This window comes from Saccoglossus kowalevskii, chromosome 20 (assembly GCF_978046115.1).
Source record: "Saccoglossus kowalevskii chromosome 20, keSacKowa6.1, whole genome shotgun sequence".
Taxonomy (NCBI): domain Eukaryota; kingdom Metazoa; phylum Hemichordata; class Enteropneusta; family Harrimaniidae; genus Saccoglossus; species Saccoglossus kowalevskii.
In genome coordinates, this window is record NC_140660.1 from 14,887,209 (window position 1) to 14,905,344 (window position 18,136).

The window sequence follows — 18,136 nt, forward strand, 5'->3', positions numbered from 1 at the left end:
TTAATTCCAGTGAAAATAAATTATTTCACAGTATTCTAAATGGGTATTATACTCACCTGCATAACTAAAACGCTAACATAACATTGCACAGTGCATCTACAGTTGACATATACTGTAGAATACTTTATTTTCACTTGAAATTTATTTTCGCTATTTTCGCTGAACAGATGATTCCGTGAAAATAAAATCCAGCGAATATACTTTTTTTCCTATATTTCACATTAAACTCACCCAAAATCAGTGAAAATAAATTCCAAGCAAAAGGCCCAAAAAGCCTTTTCAGCGAAAATAAAGTATTTCACAGTATATTCACACCATATACTATAGACAACCATTACCATACACTGACACCACACATACTGATCATTGAATGTTAACATTCCAATCTCCCAATCTTAGTATTCACCATTATTTCATTCATAGAAAGAGATTGACTCCATGCCCCCAGGCAATACAAAATTAAATGTCTGTTTCTCTGTCATGCATGACCAAACTCTTCATACTCGGCAGGCCATGCAAAGTGAATCTTTTGTTTCACAGAGGATGACAATTAGAAATTCTGGGATCTGCACAGAGAAAAACCACAAATCCTGCAGGAGGGAAAATAACATGATTTCAAAGAACAACAATACATCCTCCTAGTATTGCACAAAATCCAGAGAAAAAGAACAATAATTTCCACTTATATCCTCTCCATGTGTTTTCTTCTATTTCCCCTCCTGGAGTTAGTAATGGTCAACCCCTCACACAATTTTTCTTTTATTTTGCCTCCCAGAGTTTGTAATGGTCTACCCCATACATAGTTTTTCATTTTCCCCCTCCAAGATTTAATAATTGTCTAACACTTGCAGTTTTTCTCATCCCTACACCCACAGATTCAAATGATCCACCCTGTACACAGCTTCGATGCTACAGTGAAACCTGATTTAACTGAACACTGCTACAATAAAACCTACCTTAACTGAACACTGCTAAAGTAAAACCTGGTTTAACTGAACACTGCTACAATGAAACCTGCCTTAACTGAACACTGCTACAGTAAAACCTGCCTTAACTGAACACTGCTAAAGTAAAACCTGGTTTAACTGAACACTGCTACAGTAAAACCTGTCTTAACTGAACAGTGCTACAGTAAAACCTGGTTCAACTGAACACTGCTACAGTAAAACCTGGTTCAACTGAACACTGCTACAATGAAACCTGCCTTAACTGAACACTGCTACAGTAAAACCTGTCTTAACTGAACACTGCTACAGTAAAACCTGCCTTAACTGAACACTGCTACAGTAAAACCTGCCTTAACTGAACACTGCTACAGTAAAACCTGGTTCAACTGAACACTGCTACAGGGAAACCTGCCTTAACTGAACAGCGCTACAGTAAAACCTGGTTCAACTGAACACTGCTACAGGGAAACCTGCCTTAACTGAACACTGCTACAATAAAACCTACCTTAACTGAACACTGCTAAAGTAAAACCTGGTTTAACTGAACACTGCTACAGTAAAACCTGTCTTAACTGAACAGTGCTACAGTAAAACCTGGTTCAACTGAACACTGCTACAGTAAAACCTGGTTCAACTGAACACTGCTACAATGAAACCTGCCTTAACTGAACACTGCTACAGTAAAACCTGTCTTAACTGAACACTGCTACAGTAAAACCTGCCTTAACTGAACACTGCTACAGTAAAACCTGCCTTAACTGAACACTGCTACAGTAAAACCTGCCTTAACTGAACACTGCTACAGTAAAACCTGCCTTAACTGAACAGTGCTACAGTAAAACCTGGTTCAACTGAACACTGCTACAGTAAAACCTGGTTCAACTGAACACTGCTACAGTAAAACCTGCCTTAACTGAACACTGCTACAGTAAAATCTGTCTTAACTGAACACTGCTACAGTAAAACCTGGTTCAACTGAACACTGCTACAGTGAAACCTAACAGAGTAATAAGGTTAACTAAATATAAGAAATCTAACTAGAATTAATCTGGTTGTGTCACAAAAGAAGTTCACAGATTGTTATTCAGAATGTCATCAAGGATGAGTTGAACACAATAGACGACAATCACACAGGACACAAGATGTCAGAACCTAGCAGAGTAATAAGGTTAACTAAGTATAAGAAATCTAACTAGAATTAATCTGGTTGTGTCACAAAAGAAGTTTACAGATTGTTATTCAGAATGTCATCAAGGACGAGTTGAATACAATAGATGACAAGCACACAAGACACAAGATATCAGAACCTAGCAGAGTAATAAGGTTAACTAAATATAAAAAATCTAACTAGAATTAATCTGGTTGTGTCAGAAAAGAAGTTCACAGATTGTTATTCAGAATGTCATCAAGGACGAGTTGAATACAATAGATGACAATCACACAGGACACAAAATATCAGAACCTAGCAGAGTAATAAGGTTAACTAAATATAAAAAATCTAACTAGAATTAATCTTGTGTCATATTAAAAAGGAAAGATTGTTATTCAGGATGTCATCAAGGACGTTTGGAAGCAATAGATGACAGGGTACAATGTGGCCAGACCCCAGTAGAGTAATAAGGTTAATTAAATATAGGAGATTCAACAAGTACGCAGTTGGTTTACAGAATAAACTGAGTTGTTTGGATTATAATCTTGTAAATAGAACAAGGACAAAGAATTCTCTGAAAAGTGTTCAAATGTCAGGGTTCTCCACGGTTTGAAAATTAAACAGGGCGCGCCAATGTGAAGTGGGCGTGGCACATTTGTAACATGCATCATTGGCAAGGATGTTGAAAAATGGAAACCAAAAAATCTATTAATCTACATATTATTACATATGCATAATATATATTATGTACGTACAATCAGCTGATTTTAGCTGCACGATTCCTCAAGCGGCGACATCAGTTGTTTACAAGTAATGATCGCGTCCAGAAAAAAACGTAACAAGTTTGTTAATTTATTTTCCCAAATAGATACATACATGCTTTATTTAATTATTAGCAAAAATTTATATTTATGATTTATATTTACTTGGACGAAGCAAAATAAAATGTATGTCGCACAAACGTTCGTAATTGGTTCATTAAAAAACAACCAAGGTGATCAAACGAAATAAAATGTACACAATAGAAGATTTTCGATCTGCAGTTAACAGTTACTATCAAAAATAATAGAATTAGGTATAAAAAAACAAAATACATATTTAAAAGATTATTATAATTTTCATTCGAATCGAAAGTTTGTTGATGTTTGCTTCGTTGAAAACAGCTATGACCCGGAAACAGTTCATTTTACTGTGTGCACCCTGATACTATGTAACGATGCTTTTGATTGGCCAAAGCCACGCATTGACGCGAAAAACAACCAATCAGAATATTTGTTCCAAAAGAACACAAGTAAATTTATTTCTTCCACTTATGATGCGAGTTGAAAGCATGGCCGTTTTACCGGGGTTTTTAAATCGTGATTTAAAGAAAATTCAACTTTAAATAGTGACATTTAAATGTAAACATTTACATGTTCAAGCAAGCATTCGTGTGGACTTCTTGGTGATCAGCAATGTCTGTGATGGTACGTCGGCTGCGCTGGTCGTTTACCGATCATGCAAGTACATAGCTGCCCGGTTGCTGCCTTTGTTCCACTCGGCGGTGACGATGTTGCCGCTACCTAGTCACGGCGTGAACTTGGTTTTAACCATAGACCTTATGTTTAACAAATGGTTTTACCGATAACAATTTTATATATTTGACGTCACCCTGGCAGTAAAAATATGGGTACGGTAATGCACTTTTCTGGGCCACATGTTCATTTTTAATCGTGTTGAAAAAACTTGTAACTTTTTGTTTGGTGGTGTTATCACCTCACGGTGACCTGCTACGATAACAAACCGGAATTTTCACAATGAACCAATTACCCTGAGCACGATGAATCATCTTCGGAAGACAATGAGTGTTGGCCTGTTTTGGAAACAATTCTTTGTATGGGACCATGCAGGGCGCACAGGAAATATAACAGGGCGCTGACAATTTAAACAGGGCGTCAATTTCAGATAACAGGGCGCGGCGCCCTGTAAAAACCCCTCGTGGAGAACCCTGAATGTGATAACCTTGACCTACATTGTAAGCCAGACTTTTTTTATTCCTTCTTTCTCGAGTTTTTAGAAGGCAGTTATTTTGAAAAGGGTGGAAAAAAATAAAATTAATTCTTTTTTTCCATTAGATTTGTGTGATTCTCAAAGAATTGTAAGTGAGATCATTGATCAGAGAGGAGAAATGAAATAACATTTTATTCCATGTATAACCTTGTTTCTCATCTGCATGAGACTTCGGTACTTTGATCATGATACTCCCACGAAAATGCAACTTGGATTTGTTATGCGGCGGACGATAAAAAAATGAAAATAAAAATAATACTTTTTTAGCATTTTTTGCGCTCACAGGTCGGCGGGCGCAAGAAATTACGCTGAAATAAAATTTTATTTTTATTTCATTTTCGGCTCCTGTTCATTCGACAGGTTCGCGAAACAAGAAATAATAAAAGTCTGGCCTAAGAGAAAAATTTGAATATTCCAATGAGCGCAGATAGGTAACTGTAATGAATCACAAGAGTCAAAAATAGCAAAAAATACACATGACCTTCATGTAGGTCACAAAGATAGAAACCATTCAATGACATGTACCAAGCATGGTTGCCACAATGTAACAGAGATCCAATAGAAAAAAAGAACTAAGTACATTATGTTAGGCATATAAGCAACAAATAACTGGAAATGCTGACATAGCAAAAAAACAATCATGGCCAAGCAATGCATGAATAGTCATAGTCAAGACATATGGCTGGTGTAGATAGGATGGGGATCGTGGGAATCCAGAGTCATGTAAACTGTGTGTAAAATGATGGATTAAAAGAACCTAACAGAAGAAAGTCCTACTTGACTTTTAGACGTGCACTCACAAAAATAAAACTCAAAGCAGAAAGAAAAGCAACCATTCAGAAATCTGCAACTACCCATGCTATTAATAGCTGGTTGCTATAGTAACAGTGCTGCTAGAGTAGCGTTTACACTGGGACCATACATTGTACATGGTAACTATGGAAACAGTAATCCTACAAACTAATTTTAATACCAAGCTTGCTGTCAACAATACCCTAGTCAGCTGTGAGTAATAGATACAAGTGTTATGTCTTAATTAATACTTCCATATGACACACATGGACAAGAATGTATGTCTAAAAAACATTTATAAGTTTACAGCCATACCATATGTACACTATCAATACAGGACTATACCATGGAGTTAATTATAATCCACAATCAAAAGCTCAAACCAGTGTTCAATTCAAAATAAGATCAATGTGCTTCCGAGAAATTCAAACAACTGCAGCAGTAAAAATTCACAAATTAATTTAAATAAATTTTTTAAGTTAATCATGAATCCATTTAATGCCAAATAAAACAACAATGTAAAAAAAATACATATTGTCATCCATATTTTATTTTTAAACCATGAATCAAGCATTTTGATGTTTTTTTTTATTCTATTAAATCGACCAATACAAATGACTCATTTTTGGTGTTCTAACAACTAAGGGCCTTTGAATCAAACTGGTCATCAAGTCACTGTTTTTGTCACAAATTTCAGGTCTACCATTATGGCATTATGGCAAATTTATTTTTGTTTAGTGTCTTATCAATAAATTTAGCTTTTGTTGAATGGATAGTGAGAGCACCACAAATGTAAATATATAAATGCGGTTCAATTAGTTTATTTATTGCGGTATTTTAGTTTACAAGCATTCCATATTACATCACACATCAATACATGTACACTATATTTTATACCTTATACAAAATGAGTCACACATGCAATAAAACAGAAATTACACAACCAACAGAACATTGGTCAATTATAATCTGTCATGTAGTTACAGCTATTGACAGACAATTAATCAGCTGACAGTTGTTACTTGGAAAGAAACATGTTTCATTTTTTGCGATGAGTTGACCAACCTTTTAAAACTACCTATACCAGATTATACACCATATACACTATGGTACATACAGTACAGTCAGAGTGTAACTTTACTTTCAAGCTAGCTCTGCATTTCTATAAAACTTATCATTTTTAAAGTGAACCACTGTCACAAATACTAATTGTAGTATTTACCAAATTAAGTCAGATTCCGTTACGTAATTTTGATATGTGTCAGTTTTAAAAGCAAACTAAATGTTGAGTTACACTCAGACAGTATTGTAGTTCTATTTATAATAAAGACATTTTATTACCAAATCAGTTAAAATATTTTCTCGTAACATTGAACAAAAAATACAATGTAGGTAGGTATTAATCTTGGAATTGTTGTCAAGATGCTTGGGGGAATGTTGATCCATACAGGAGCATTTTAAATTTTAACAACACATGATGACAATGTACATACTAACATGTTCCTGCAAAGAATTTGTCAAGCAAACAGCTAGAAACAGTAAGTAAGCACTGTCCAGTTACCACTTTATAGTCTAGTCACAAAAAAATATAAAGTTGGTGTGCAAAATCTAGGCAAGGTTGGGTTACTGAAAAAATCACTGTCATTTATGGTTCTGATCGATTATAAAAACAGCTGAAAAATCTTAAATCCTAAGATATATTTCTGGTCTCAAAGTGAATCACAAATATACGCAGACAAACAGACTAAAATTATAACTATGGCTAGAGAGAACACATACAAATGTCACAATGCCAACATGACAGAAAAATAAATTTTCTTACAATTTTGTTAAGTATAGCCATTACATGTTATAAACAGTATACCAACTTCAATACAACCTCATTACACAGAATAAAAAGTCTTTTTGGTTAGAATCACTATGGTAGTGAGTAAGTGAGAGAATATTCACCTCAAATAAGGGTAGTGTACAAAACACAACACAGTATCACTGGCAGTAAATCCATACACACCACTGTATATCAGCTGATGTACACAGTATCACTGGCAGTAAATCCATACACACCACTGTATATCAGCTGATGTACACAGTATCACTGGCAGTAAATCCATACACACCACTGTATATCAGCTGATGTACACAGGCAGGTTAGAATCACTATGGTAGTGAGTAAGTGAGAGAATATTCACCTCAAATAAGGGTAGTGTACAAAACACAACACAGTATCACTGGCAGTAAATCCATACACACCACTGTATATCAGCTGATGTACACAGGCAACAAACAACACAGCTGCTACTCATTGCTTGTTAAGCCTAATCCTTTTATATGAAAATGTGTTTGCAACATCACTGGTCAGATGCTCATGAAAAGAGCAGAAATCGAGGGGTAGTCTCAAAAGTTTACATAGGTCGACTGATTAAACTCTGGCATTGCATCATGGGATGACATGATTTATACTTTGTCCATAAAGTTGAAAGTAAACTTTATGTTTGACGTTTGACCCTTGAACTTCACACATCTTGGCACTTTCTCACCTTCTGATCATTTCAAGACTGTAATGTTTGTGTTTTTACAGAGTAAGTTGAGATCACCACTGCAGTGTGTCATGTATATGTTGTGTTGACATGAATAAATGCATAACTCAAATAAGATAAATGAGCAATGTCACAAGAAAGCGTTATTTTTATGAATGCATAAAAGCTGCACTTTATGTGTTATACTATTATGCAAACATTTGAGAAAACCCCTTAATTTAGGATAACCAAACCCTATAAGTGAGCTGAGCAGCATGCTAAAGTCTTTCAATGCCAAATATGCATGAACACTATTGTTCAGTAAATTCAACAATTAACTCAAATACAATAAAAGCTCTGTTTTCATTATTTTTCACACATTCCTATCAAATTATTTTAAATTGGTCATTTATGAGACATTGTACATATCACACAAGAGTGATATGTTTTGATGACTTTTAAATTACTTCACACTTGAGTGTCAGTTAGTGGGTTGCTGTGCTGAACAAAGTTCAAATCCTAACTAAAGGTTAAATATTAATAGTTCAGACCTTTTACCCTGGGTGGTAGGCAGTGGGAAGTCTCAGCCAAAAGTTAATGAAGCTAATGCAAGTTTCGGTCATTGCCACACAAAGGTTTTATATCAAGTATCAATATATATTCAGATCTAATAACAAATTTAATTTTGACTTGTACATTTCCATGTGTGTCTTGGGCATATGTTGCTTTATTTTCAAACTATTTACCATAAAAGGCTAGTTCTACTTTATATCTGACACTGTACTGTATCTGGTGCATACGTGACATGATGACCACTGCCCTTTAAATTAAATAAACACACATGTAATCTATCGCAGATCTTGATAACAAACAAAATAATTAAAAAAAGAAAATGGAAACATTTATGAGGATAATTTTGTGAAAGGTTCAAATACTGTGGAATACTTTATTTTCGCTGGAATTAATTTTCGCTGAAAAGACTTTTTGAGCGTTTTGTATGGAATTTATTTTCACTGATTTTTGATGAGTTTAATGTGAAATATAGGAAAAAAAGTATATTCGCTGGATTTTATTTTCATCCGAAAATAAATTCCAAGCTAAAATAGGTATTCTGCAGTAGTTAATGAAAATTACACCTCATAATGTTGTCAATACAGAATTGATGTCTTGAATTGTGTACATTCAGAATTGTATTGATACCATGCCTTGCATCTGAGCAAGTGCAATGCATTGTGGGAGAAAATTATTAAATTATGGGAGAGAAAATCAATTTAGCATCTGAGCATGTGCAATGCATTATGGGAGAGAAAATCAATTTAGCATCTGAGCATGTTTACTGAGCATATGCATTGCATTATGGGGGAGAAAATAAGTTTATCATCGCAGCATATTTACTGAACATGTGCAATGCATTATGGGAGAGAAAATCAAGTTTAGCATCTGAGCATGTTTACCGAGTATGTGCAATGCATTATGGGAGACAAAAATCACGTTTAGCATCTTAGCAAGTTAACTGAGCATGTGTAATGCATTATGGGAGAGAAAATCAATTTATCGTCGTAGCATGTTTACTGAGCGTATGCAATGCATTATGGGAGAACAAATCAGTTTCTCATCACAGCATATTTACTGAGCATGTGCAATGCATTATGGGAGAGAAAATCACGTTTAGCATCTTAGCATGTTTACTGAGCATGTGCAATGCATTATGGGAGAGACAATCAATTTAGCATCTGAGCATGTTTACTGAGTATGTGCAATGCATTATGGGTGAGAAAATCAATTTAGCATCTGAGCATGTGCAATGCATTATGGGAGAGAAAAATCACGTTTAGCATCTTAGCATGTTTACTGAGCATGTGCAATGCATTATGGGAGAGACAATCAATTTAGCATCTTAGCATGTTTACTGAGCATGTGCAATGCATTATGGGAGAGACAATCAATTTAGCATCTTAGCATGTTTACTGAGTATGGGCAATGCATTATGGGAGAGAAAATCAATTTAGCATCGCAGCATATTTACTGAACATGAGCAATGCATTATGGAGAGAAAATCATGTTCAGCATCTGAGCATGTTTACTGAGCATGTGCAATGCATTATGGGAGAAAAAAATCAATTTACCATCTTAGCATGTTTACCGAGTATGTGCAATGCATTATGGGAGAAAAAATCAATTAGCATCTGAGCATGTGCAATGCATTATGGGAGAGAAAATTAATTTAGCATCTGAGCATCTTTACTGAGTATGTGCAATGCATTATGGGAGAGAAAATCAATTTAGCATCTGAGTATGTGCAATGCATTATGGGAGATAAAATCAATTATCATCTAAGCATGTTTACTGAGGATGTGCAATGCATTATGAGAGAAAATCAGTTTATCATCTTAGCATATTGACTGAGCATGTGCAATGCATTATGGAAGAGAAAAATCAAGTTTAGCATCTTAGCATGTTTACTGAGCATGTGCAATGCATTATGGGAGAGAAAATCAATTTAGCATCGCAGCATATTTAGTGTACATATGCAATGCATTATGGGAGAGAAAAATCACATTTAGCATCTTAGCATGTTTACTGAGCATGTGTAATGCATTATGGGAAAGAAAATCAATTTATCATCGTAGCATGTTTACTGAGCGTATGCAATGCATTATGGGAGAAAAAATCGGTTTAGTATTTTTGCATGTTCACTGAGCATATGCAATGCATTATGGGAGAGAAATTTAGTTTGTTCTCTTAGCATGTTTACTGAGCATGCACAATGCATTATGGGAGAGAAAATCAGTTTATCATCGGAGTGTATTTACTGAACATGTGCAATGCATTATGGGAGAGGGGGAATTCTGATTGAAGTAACCAAGATTGCGCCACAGAGTTCATGATTTTGCTGCGATGTTTAAAACCATCATCTCAATTTTGATTTAATTTCTAAGATAATCTTTTATTTTTATTTCTAATTAACTGAGGATTCAAAATGTGTGTATTTTGACACAAGTCACATACCAATGATCACAACAGCAGCACACCACAATACAGTCAGCTGACAATGTTACAATGTTACAGTGATCATAGCCTGAAGGTATACATCAATGAAAAATCACTGACTTTAGTTTACATTATTGATTTATTAATTTCATATTAATTTCATTTTGAAAACTCGCAGTCTCACAGACTGATTGGCTGGCGATACACAGCATAGATACAAAATTATGTTAATTACCAGCACAGAATATAGGCTGGTACATCCCACCACTGCCAAGTTTTTCCAGTCTGCGTCCAAGTATACAGAAATAACAAGTATCATTGAGGACAGTATACCAGTAAAGCCAACAAAAATTTGGGACACAGACTGGAAATCAAGTTTATGCATTCCCTAATTATGTATATCCAAGGTTAAAAACAAAGTGAAGATACAACATCAAGCAATCTCAGTGTTTAGTAATCCAACATGTAAACAGATCACACACTGTAGTATGTTTATTCTCTTACAACATGCATGTACCTATCTCTATCACTGTCTATTTAACTGTTTTAGGAGAACAAAGTCAAACTACAAAAGGTAAAAGGAAACCTGACCCTATCAATGTTTTGACCTTTGACCTCAGTCAACAAAAGCAACTGGTTGGTGAATAGATCTAAGTCTCAAGAATGTTTGTCAATTCAGCAACAATAATAAGAATTTTAGTTATACATCGGTAACTTTAAAAAAAAAAGAAATCTACCTGTGAAGCTTGACAATCTAACAATTACAAACATTTATACAACTTTATCAAAATAATTCTAGCTTTTACAGTAATTTCACTAAGCCAAATAAAATGAATTGGATATTTAATAGGTTTAAATTTTACTGGTTTTTGAAGAAACACATTTTGTCATTAACTTACTGTAAAATATTTTATTTTTTTCTCTGAATTTAATTTCACTATTTTCGCTGAAGGGGTGAGTAAAAAAATAAAAAAAATTAAGTAAAAAAAATGTTCATGTAAATTGATTTATTAAAAAACTGATGTTCAGATTCTTTACATAAATACTGCAATTTAGGCAATTGGGAAAAGTGAAAGGCCTTAATTTAGATCCAAAATAGACGTCAAAAACTTTTGAACACAAAATTCACGAGCCAATCAGTGATGATCTTTTTTTGGGTCAACAGAGTGATCAAAAATAACTCTTCAAACATGATTTTTCTTAGTCTTTGGAGGTGTTTCTTGTTTTCACTTTTTTCCTTTGACTATTTTGTCAACATTCGTGACATAATGCAGTTACTATTTCATGTATTACAGATAATTTATTTTATGGACGTTAGATTGACAGAAAAATGCATGGCTAAATCTGATAATACAGACTGAATAACAAACTGTGAAATATGTAGTCTGTTACCAAAAATGTATCTAGAATCATCAGTAATAAATAACTGTGTAGCTGCCTATAGTGGAAATATCCTATAGCATCAATCTGATTAAAATCTGATGTAGTGTACGGGCTTTAATTATTTTGGCTATAAACTTATTTTAATTTTATTTTTTATTACTTTTGTTATTAATGCCCTTTTATTTTATTTTATTATTTTACTTTGATTTTGATTTTGTAATTTTTTTTAATTCCGCCCTACCTACATCTGACCCGATGCCTATGTAACGAGATTTCAACGAGACCCACTATCGACGATTTTAGTCAACGAATCACAGACCTCCTTCTATAGCGCACATGATGACGTCACCGGGCGGAGTCGGGTGGCAAACACACTCAAATAAAGTGGCGGATTATACCGACGTTAGCGACTGAGAATAAGACGGATTTTCGGTAAGTTTATGATTGTCAAGTGCAAGGAAAGTCATTTTTATGTTAATATTGTGGCTCGAATGGTTTGATTTTAGATCGTTATTTTGCATAGTTATTCTGGGAGTGACGATTTTGTTTCCACCGTTTCGACCGAACACCAAGTGTCTTTTTCCAGTCGCCTGCCCTGGAGACGGGTGATGTTTTGTTGACGATCGGGCCAACATCGTCTACGGTATTGAAGCCGTAGCTGTAAATATTCATCAAATTGTATCAACATTTTGTACATTATACAATAACTCTTTATTAAAGTAATTGAGCTGATTTGGACTGGAATAAAATATTTTTTATTGGAACACATCGCAATTGATCAGGAAATATTTTTTTGCTCCAATTTTCTGCGTCGATGCCATGGGCCGGTGACCGTTATACAATTTAAAATCAGTTTGCATTGTTTACTATAGCTGTTTACAGTGTTCTAATCATTACGATTTACTTATTTTTTTGCTTCCATTCTAGATAATTATGCTCAGTGATGTAAAATTGAGGCGATGACTGAATGAACGAACCTTGGCTGGCGAAGATGTATCTGGAAGTGTACACATTTGTCGGAAGTGAAAAAAATATTCAATGTAATGACAAAAATTGTAAAATGCTGTGGAATTTCTTTTGCAAATAAAAATATATTAGCAATTTTCTATTAATGGTTTATTCAAGTGGGCAAAATATACAGAAAGATTGCTCGTAGAGTATCGCTACACTGAAAAGTAAGCAACCGACAGCCTATATAAAAGGGGGGCTGTGATTGGCTGTTACTTACGCGAGATTTGAACGGGACTTACATAGGCGTCGGATCAGATGTAGGTAGGGCGGAATTAAAAAAAAATCACAAAATCAAAATCAAAGTAAAATAATAAAATAAAAGGTTTATTAATAACAAAAGTAATAAAAAATAAAATTAAAATAAGTTTATAGCCAAAATAATTAAAGCCCGTACACTACATCAGATTTTAATCAGATTGCTATAGCATATGCCCACTATAGGAAATTTGTCACACAAGTCTTACTCAAATGAGCCATAGAGATTTGTTCTCATGGTAACCAAAAATATGTTAACATGCTTGACAGCATAACAGTATCAAATGTATAAAGGCTCAACAATTAATGAATGTATTATTCCACATCCAAAAACATAGTCCACAATATATACCAAGAAGCTGAGATAGAAATCTGACAGTACTAATTTATAACAAATAAAATATTATGTAAATTTCAGATACAAAATAGAATGAACAAATACATACAGTCAAACCAGTGACCACCCAATTCACACCTCAATTTTAATGATAATTTCATAGTTTTTTTTCTTCAAAACAACAGATATGAACTATATATATATAATTGTAACCTACAATATTAACTTATATATTTTTGGAAATATGCATTGGCATTTTATTTAACTAATGTGTACAGTAAATCTTATTAATTTAAAAAATGTGTACATTATGCTAATTAGTATGCAAATTAACATGGAAATTAGCCACAATCCTGAGACAATTTTCTGGGGAGAACACTGGAAAGGTGCTCAAGTCGGGTTATTTTTTTAAGAATCAATAACTCATACATTTGACATAATTTATTGAAGAAGTTAAAAAACTGGTTTTTAAACAGAATGTAAATTATTATTTTTGTTCCTAATAAATGTGAATATGTAAAATATATTGCTGAAAAGGTGGTCACATAGACATGTCTTTGTTATACACATGTTGTTCATAAGATATACCATGGGACTGTGTTAAAGTAGTCAATATACTATAGGCAGTTGGTTTTTATATAGAGATGGTAACTAACACAGGTTTGACTGTAACATTGCACTGTGCAGGCCAAGAACAGAGTCAAACCAAACCATGTGGCTAACCAAATACAAATATTTCTTATTCTTATTTCAATTTATTTTCTTATTTAATTAATTTATAAATTATTTATACATTATCATATTTTTGTAATGTTAACAAAATTAAAAGGAAAGGGGCACATAGGTTATGTTAGCTACAAATACAACCAGTCCCCCCTCCCCACCTGCATGAATCCATGACGTAATACTAGTAATTGCCCACCTCCAGAAAATGTTTTTTTGTTCACAGTTCCTCTATCCCGGACTGTGTTTTGTTGTTGTTTTTTTTGCTTATATTTATTTTGGATATGTGTTGTTTCACTCGTATGTGAATCAATAAACATGACACTAAACAGAACAAGTTGGTGTTTATACAGATCAATGCAGACAGTCAGCTAAGCCCTAGGGAAACTTTGTGCCACGGTCCAATACACTTGTACAGAGACCGGTGTACAACGATCAACAAGCTGATTGGATTGAGAAGCCGTGATTTAGAAATGACCTACAAACAGTTTAGGAGTTGCCGACTCAAACAAAGTATCGATAGAATACCTTTAATGAACGAGTATCGACAGCGATGCCTCACCAGACAGACTGCACATGAGACGAAGTAGCTACACTATCGATTCACCGTGATCGACCCACTGCCCGATCCGAACTACAACAAAAACCAGACATCACCGGGTTATTTCGTTGAGGTCAACAGCACAAATGCAACCACATATTTACGCAATTCTGCTACTCTTTGAAAACTATACATGTTATCCACCGTGACGTCACACAATATGAAACCAAATTTATGAGTAAACTGCTATAATTGAAGACTACTCACCAACAGAAAGTTAAGTCCATCTGTCTCACTTTTAACATGGCCGACCCTTGGGTGACCCTCAATGATGTCATGATTTCCTTTCTTAGAACGGCGTGAGAGGGCGTACTACAGAATTGTAGAGCAAGTCACAGTGAGACTTGACCAATGACGGCCACGCGAATTCATTATAATGTTTTCTAGAATCTATTTCTATAGATTTTGGTTTTAGGCGTAATTTAAATTTGACGAATCGGCAGTATGTAATCACAATTTAGATTTTAGCGATAATTCTCGAAGTTATACCTGTAGTGCCGAATTTTGAAATGAACATTTTTGGACGTTTTATTTGTTTATAAATCAGTAAAACCAATTATACCAAGAGCCAAGGGCTGTAACCTGTGTGTCACTGACGTGAAAACATCGCTCTATTTTATAAATAAGTAACATAAAACATAAGGTTAACTAAAATAAATTTAATGTTTCTGATAATCCACTTAATTGCATAAAAGTTATCTATCTTCAAAACAAACTTTTACGTGAAATATATAGTCGTTAAACCATATTTACATTCTAGCAATAAGATTACAGCTCAGATGCGGAAAGAAAAATACCTATCCATTATTTTCTTGCAGCGGCAACTGCTTGTTAAAAATATATACCTATTTTGTGTCTGGCGCGAACTACTCATGCCTCACCCCCCCCCCCCTCCTCCCAAAAATAATGACCAGAATTGTATTAGCTAGGCCTAATGCATATGCTCCGCTTTCATTCTCATCGAAAGATTAAGCTAATTGATTAGTTATTTACTTTGTTTTTTTATGAAAACGGTTTCAGGGAAACACCGGGTTACTAGTATATTGCTGCAGGTTTCAAGTGCCCGTGATATAAGTTGTTCGGATTACGTCAGTAAGTTACAGCCTCGCTCAAAATTTATTTTATTAGACTAAGTTCAATTTAAGTAAACACATGAATTGCTGGCTAAATTGTTGCCGGATGCATGAAGGATGGGATGATACCTCGGCTGCCTCTGTATGTTTTATCCGCTTCGCTACCAAGCGAAGGCAGCGGTATAAATACTTGCCTTCAGTATTTTACTGAGACATGAAGTGTGGAGAGTTTTCTTCCATTGTCTATTTATTGTACAGATGCAATCGCGCGTTATAGAACTTTGAGCTCTTAGAGCCTCGTTCCACCACACTGAAACAATGCTAATCTTCATACGTAATAGATAATGAACGAGTTTGGTGAGTTATGCGTCATAAAACGAGAGGGCGAATAGAATAAACAACACAGCGGGAAAATAAACACAGAGGCGGAGCCGAAACAATGCTAATCTTGATACGTAATAGATAATGAACGAGTTTGGTGATTTATGCGTCATAAGACGAGAGGGCGAATAAAACAGAAATACAGCGGGAAAAATAAACATAGAGGCGGAGCCGAAACAATGCTAATCGGACATTGTTGCACGCTTAGTAACATGTATTTGACAAGTTGAGTTCGGGTGAGTTTTTACGGTATGACTTCACTTGGAATGAGCTCAGATTAATTTAGTAGTCAGAGGTATGAGAAAAAAAGCGACATTTGAGTAGCACAATTCAAACACTTTTATGAGTATAAACTATAGAAGTATAACACGGATTTACCACAAAGCAAGAGTGAAAGTAAAACATAAAAAAACAGAAATATAAATATAAAATAGAATAACAGAAAATATGAGCCATAAATCAAAGTTAGTTCAATATTGAATATTAAAAGCTCTAGTCTCAGAAAATAATACAGTAATTATTTCACGATTAGTCTGCAGGACTTTTATGACAATAATAATAATTTGGAATTAAATTATTACTTATATTTTTAGCTTTCAATTTTCATTGCATGTTTACTTTAAAACAATCATTACCACGACGTCACATTACCATCGTTTTATAATATTACACACTTTTCGAGACGCCATTGGCGCTATCTAAATATCATCTAGAGCTAGATCAAACAGCAAAACGTGGGCGGGGTCTTGTTAAAAATATGCGTGATAGCAATCAGTGTTGTACCAATTCGCGGCTTGGTAGTACATGTACTAGAAATAATTTCATTTAATGCATAAAAGAGATTATAACACCACAGTTTAAATGCGCCCATTGTCTTGGATAGATTAATTTCCTCAACATAAGAATTTGTTTCTAAATAACGCCGTAGTTTATAATTTAAATCGTGTAAATAGCTCGCTAAATAGCGGCAATTGCACCCGAAAAATAATAATTTCAAAGTAACAAGACATCGTTTCTCAATAGCTCTGTAGTTTATAATTTAGATCGTGTAAATGGCTAGCTAGCTAAATAGCGGCAATTGCGTCCGAATAATAATACCTTAAAACCCATAAGACTTCGTCTCTGAATTGTGTCTTACGGCAAACACTCTATTCTGACTGTTCTATGCACACCGAAACGCTGGCCTCTGAGGAAAGAAGTTGGAGACATCCAATCATAATTGAATTGCAGAATAAAGTGTTGATAATTATACCGGCATTTTAATTGCCGTAATATGTCATTTTGATTGGGAGTGTTTTAAATTATGTAAGCCATTGAAAGACGACATACCACCGTTTTTTCAAGTTTAGAAGTTAGGTTCCAAACGACACTAACTTTGAACACACATAAGGGGTAATGTCTGTTAATACGAAAATACTCAAATAAACCTCACAATGCCGAAATACAGGCGCAAATGTGTGCTAAATGAGGTCAACTTGTGTACAACCGTTGGTCGTTGGGGGCGTACAAATCAAACCCTAGGCGTTGTTGCTGTGGGAGACCAAGCTGCGAGTGTGAATCATACAGGTGTACTACTTAGTTTTATTCAAAGTTATTCACGCAGATTTACTCAGCTAACACCGTCATGAGTGACGAGGTAAGTGTAAAATTATCTACATATATGTTTATGTTAGTTAGTTAATACACATACTTTCAGATAACAAACTATTCCTGTGTCATGACATTTACCACTGAGGTCACCCCTGACGCCAGTGACGGTGTGACCTAATTAACAACAGGAACTTTTTACACAGATTTGTACACCATATTTTAATTGAATGCGATAACCATGACATTATTCCGTATTGTAACAATACACAATATGTACTTGGATCGTCCATGGGAACGTTTAATACATGATTTAGAAGTTATAGACATTTTAAGGAAG

The 18,136-nt window shown here is 34.6% G+C and overlaps 1 protein-coding gene across 1 annotated transcript in view; it reads right to left on the reverse strand.

The window, feature by feature from the left end:
- Positions 1-15,027, reverse strand: part of LOC144343544 (uncharacterized) — an 80,340-nt gene extending 65,313 nt beyond the window's left edge. Inside the window, exon 1 of the mRNA XM_085494395.1 lies at positions 14,963-15,027. The gene's annotated coding sequence lies outside the window, so the exon portion shown is untranslated. The remainder of the gene's footprint in view (positions 1-14,962) is intronic.
- Positions 15,028-18,136: the final 3,109 nt, after the last annotated feature.